This window comes from Rosa rugosa, chromosome 4 (genome assembly GCF_958449725.1).
Source record: "Rosa rugosa chromosome 4, drRosRugo1.1, whole genome shotgun sequence".
Taxonomy (NCBI): Eukaryota; Viridiplantae; Streptophyta; class Magnoliopsida; order Rosales; family Rosaceae; genus Rosa; species Rosa rugosa.
The window spans coordinates 17,934,247-17,940,246 of record NC_084823.1 but is presented as its reverse complement, the minus strand read 5'-3'; positions in this window follow the sequence as shown (position 1 = coordinate 17,940,246).

Here is a 6,000-nt window from a genome sequence, read left to right as displayed (position 1 = left end):
CATAGATCCTCACATAGATCATCACATAGATCTTCACTTAGATCATCACTCTGTACTGGCATACAAGCACAGTAAACACTCCCACAAAGTGTTTCGCTGCTCAATTAGCATCACGGTAAATCTCTATAGTAAAACTCAAGCATGCACCATTCTTCACAACAATAGTGATGCATCACTCAAAACAAATCATCCCCAAAAGCACGCCAATAAAATATGTCACCCAGTGACGATGACTTGGGCTTGCTCAATCCTTGGGCTAAGCATTAGGGCTGGCCAATTGGGCCGAAGAAATCGGACCATCCACATTTCGAACCGGCCCGAACCAAATTGGGTTTAACATTTGGGCCTACCATTCGGGCCGAACAATTGGGCTTACCATTTGGGCCTACCAATCGGGCCGAACAATTGGGCTCACTATTTGGGCTTACTATTTGGGCCTACCAATCGGCCCACCAACTTCCAGCTCGGCTACGGTATGAAATTGTACATACCGTATATACGTATGCATACCATACAGACCGTATATACGTATGCATAACGTACAACTGTATATACGTATGCATACCGTACAGACCGTATATACGTATGTATACCGTACATACCGTATATACGTCCGTATATCAAGCATATACGAGATCCAAAAATATTTGTAAGAGGTAAGGTTCGAACTCCCGACCCTCGAACACGAAGGTTTTGCTCCCAACCACTGAAGCAAGAGCTGCCTTCATTAATATATGCTCACGTGTTAAATTTATTATGTCATAAGCGACATAAATAAAATAACGGGGGAGGCAAGGTTCGAAACCTTAACCTGCTGCACGAAACCTTTGTCCCCAACCACTGGAGCACAAGCTGTGCTTAATATAATGTGTACAAATGTTATACTTATTATGTCATAAGCGAACATAATAAAAATAAACGAGAGGCAAGGTTCGAACCTCTGACCTCTTGTACAAGAGCCTTGCTCTTCAACCACTAGAGCACCAGCTGCTCTCGTTACTATCCATGCAACTTCTTTTATTTATTCTATCATAAGCGATAGAATAACAACAAACTGTCGGTACACTCCACGTGCCACGACACGTCTCTTCCGTGATTTACGGAAAGCAAATCACTTTCGGCTAAAGCTGTCTGCCACAGCGTCTCGAGGTTCGGCCTGTCCCCTTACACGCTCAACACGCGCCAACAGCTTTTCCGGGTTTCGGGGCGACTTTAATCCAACGCGTGGATTCAAATTCTGAGATCGTTCATCCAACGGTGGAGATCTGCTCACCTTGTTCTATAAATAGGTGCATTCTGGAGAAAAACTGTTCACTCCAAAAGAAAAGAAATTTTCTTCCGAGCTCAAGTCTTTCTCTCTCAACTCTTCAGCCTTTCTCTTCTCAAATCCTTTCTTCATCAATTTCGATCCTTCTCTTCTGATCTTCTCTCCCATCTAGTTGATTCAATCCCATCTTTCCTCTGAACTTTCAGATCTTCAATCTTTTCCTCCAAATCTTCAATCCTTCTTTCTCAGATCTTTTCTTCCATTTGAAGATTCGATCTCATCTTTCCTCTGAGAATCTCAGATCTCCAATCACCAGTTCAACAACTCCAATCCTTCTAACAAAATCTCCCTCAAACACTAAACCATGTATTCCTCGATTTTCACATCCTCTCACTCCATGACCCAAGAGCCACGAACTCTGCAACTAATGGAGCTCCAAACCCCGCAACAAATGGAACCACAACAACAGCAACCAACAGAGGAGGGAGGAAACACCCAAGCAGCTGGAAGTAGTGCCAACATGGATTTCTGGCGAAGCCGTACCAGGTGGATTCCTACTCCAGAACAAATAAGAATCCTCAAGGATCTTTACTGCGTCAAGGGATTTAAGTGCCCAACTACAGAGCACATTCACGAGATCTGCCTCCAGCTGAACCAGTATGGACATGTTGAGGGTAAGAACATTTACTTTTGGTTCCAGAACGTCAGGGCTCGAGAGAAGCAGATGAATAGGTGTAATCAGGCTGCTCCAGTGCCCATGGGAACTAGTTCTCTTGGTACTGGTGGATCCATTGATCTCAATTTTGGGTCCACTGGTTCTACTGGTGCTGGTGGATCCATCGACATCAATTTTGGGCCAGCTGGTGGATCCATTGACATTAATTTTGGGTCCACTAGTTCTACTGATGATGGTAGATCCATTGATCTCAACTTTGGTTCCACCTATTCTACTGGTAATGAAGGATTTCTTGATTTAAATTTTGTTTCATATTCTTCCTCACCCTTCAATACTAATACCAGTACAACTCTTTTGGCACAACAGGAGGACGAACATCCCTGCAACAACGAGGAGGAGATCACCAGGAGGTTGAAACTCTTCCTCTGTTCCCCGTGCACGGCGAGGACGTCTTTGGTAACCCGAAGACTACATCCGAGGAAGGTAGCGTATTTGGTTACTATTCTGGTGGCTCAGGCGGTTACAACAGTGGCTCTAACGTTTCTCTTGAGCTCAGCCTCAATCCATCCGGAGCTGCTGACTAGGCTTAGCATAGCATAGTCCTCGTTTTCCTTTTTTTTTTTTTTGTAATATAAAATCAATAAGATGGTGTGCATGTTTTCCTTTCTTTTTGTTTAACCAACGACAACACCAAGGATCGAACCTTGGTCACCCAATACTATTTTCAAAACCATAAACAACTCTACTGCACACATCTTTCATAATGATGCAATAAAAACAATCACTCAAAAAGAATCCAACAATCAATTAAGTCGCATCGAGGTCTAGCTAGTATCCTCTGAGTCAAACCAAACACAACAATTTCATCGATAGGATTAGGGATTTATAAAGCTAAACACATCCTGAGTTAGCTAGGAAAAACCCACGTCTTTAGAGTTACTCTTACAACTCTTATAGAATCTCGATAATTCCATCTATCAATTGCTTCAACAAAAACTCACCACAATTCAATCCCTAACATTTAGCGATTCAGAATTCGAATCAAACTCCATATCACATAGTAATTCACTTGAACCACCATGGATACCTAACAAAGTCACTAAAATCAATATCCGAAATTGCGTTTAACTATATCACCTAAAATCAATCACCAAAGGCACACACTCTCATCCAACATCATTCACAAGAACTGATTCTAACTCTCCCAATTAATTACACCAAAATCAACTCCCTTGCAAAACTTTAAGTGTCCCGCCTACTTAAACTTAAAACACACAACAACTTCAAATTCACTGCAGTCCATCTCCATACTATGATCCAAAACTTAAGAAAACTAGTTCACCACACAAAGGCCACAAAATTCAATTTCATTCACTTGAACAAAACTATATTCACAAGTCACGGTCAGGTCATCAACCCATGGTGTTCAAATGAATAAATTTCAAATCCAGTTTTCCTTTTGAATCGTAACGTATCGTTCCAAAATGATGCAAGCAACATCAACCACGTATATAAGACACGTCTCGCGAACTCAATTCAAATTCCGAATCATCAAAACTACTACTATTTCCAATTCTACCAACAATCCTGATTCTGAAGGAATTATAGTACTCAACGACAACCCAAAACAATGGTCTCTCATCTCTAACCATCGAGCACAAAATAAAATTCTTGTCTCGCACCTTAAACCCTGCTTAACAACTTACAAGCACAAGGAAGAAGTAACCACAATAATTTCTTTCCTAACCTCAACCCTACTAACAAACTCCACAAGGACATCTCATTACAAAACAAGATATTTAATCCTTGATACGTACATCCCATCCAAACGTCTGTACGTCCAACTTAAGAAGACAAAATTTATAACAATTCATACTCGTATCCACACTAGGTACGTGCATAGGTCAACATCATGCCTTCAACCAACACTTCAACATCCAAAAGGACCTCACTTCCATAAAACAAATCTCACCGACTCATCAGAGTTAAATCTAGAGGTCTCTATTCCTCGAAGATTACAACCTGCGGAAACTAAATTTATTCTAATACGAACTTAGAAGACAACTCTACCGTCCTACAGACATACACGCTGTCTAGACCCCATACTAAGACATACCCAATGATTATACCAGTACCGAAGAGTATATGATGGGGATCCGCTGCAGACGGGCCATCACTCGGGGAGTACTGATTATCACCAAATATGTACCTTACGCTCGGATACCAAACTGTCACGCCCCGAATTTTGAATAATAAATTCAAATCCGAAACATGAATAATTACAATTACAAAATCCAAATCTCGAAACTTCGAGTTCATTATTACAATTCACTCTCACAAGCAATATTGTAAAGCTCAAATGAGCATAACACACCTCACAACGTACAATTGCTGTAAAACTCTAACAATTGCTCTAACCGCACGATCACCGTCCTGGTTCTCCTGTCCTGTAGGATTACCCGCTACACAATTTGAATAGTGTACCGGGAGTTGCAACAACACAAAACCCGGTAAGCTTTTTACAGCCAGTATGAGTAAACAAGAAGAACTGTTGATTTAATAAAATACATTTCCTTTAACTCAAGTATAGAAATGTAGAAACATCACAATTACAATGATCACCACAAAACCACTTCACTTTCTCACTCTCATATATATATAAATATATATATATATAAATATTATACACTTATGAGTCACTCCCCGTTACCCTCATAAGGTCACTCAACATTTGGCAGACAGACTAGAGCTCTAACTGATCGTTTCCACCTACCCGGCGCGAGGGCGTGGTTCACGATTTAATGCTATTAGTTTCCACCTACCCGGTACAAGGGCGTGGTGCACTAATAGATGCCATGGTCACCCCCGTGACCTATTGATCTCCACAGATCAATATATCTCAACAAATCAACAATTTATTGTTTCTCAACAATAAATTTAATACCTCTCACAATATTGTTGCTTTTCAACAATAAACTCAACACAACCATAACAGTACATAATATCTCACAATTTCAACAATACATATTATTTCACATAAATAATATATATATAGATAGACATTCACACAGGAATGCCCATTAATACCAACTATAGCTCACACAATGACGACAAAAAATAAATTAATTAAAAGTACTCGGTTCGTAATATGAACCACGTGAGGTTTACTCACCTCGATAATCCCGCTGCGTCTTCAATTCCGCTCAAAATACGATCCACAATCGTCCACTAACTCAAACCGTCAATCACCTAGTCAGATACGATCTTAACTTAGCAATCATTCATAAACCACACATATACGGAAATCCAACGGTCGGATTCTAATTTAATGATGATCCAACGGCCAGATCGAATTTATATGATGATCCAACGGTCGGATCCTCACGGATCGCCCTTAGGATCATCCTCCAAAATTATCACGAAGATCCAATGGTCAGATCTTCTTGAATCACTCTAACAAACATCTCCTCAAAATTATACGAAAATCCGACGGTTAGATTCTCACGAATCGCCTTCCGAATCACTATTTCACAATTATACGAAGATCCAACGGTCGGATCTTCGCCCATGACCACACAAAGCCACTGGGACAGTCATAAGATCAACATAACAAAACTACAAGTCCATCGGACGGTCTGATCTTCACAGATCACAAATCGAACGATCGAAATCGATCGAAACTTAAAAATTCATAACTTAATCATACGATATCCAAAAATTATGAATTATATATGCAAACGATCGTATCGACACGTAGAACACAAAAATGGACAGAAACTGTCCTTGGGGTGGCCGGAGGTCGCCGGAAACCACCATCACAGTGGCGGCACCGCCACCCATCCAAAGTCAAAATTAGACAAAACTCCCAACACGAAAGTTCTTCATCTTAACTCGAATTGAAACTTTCATAACTACACCAAAGTCAGATTATAAGCCAAAAAGTAGAATTTTACCTTATAAGGTTTGAAACCCGAAGAACCCTAGTTTTGAATTCGTTCCAATTCGATCTCCACAGATGAAATCGATGCAATCCACCTTAGGGGAAATGATCTACATC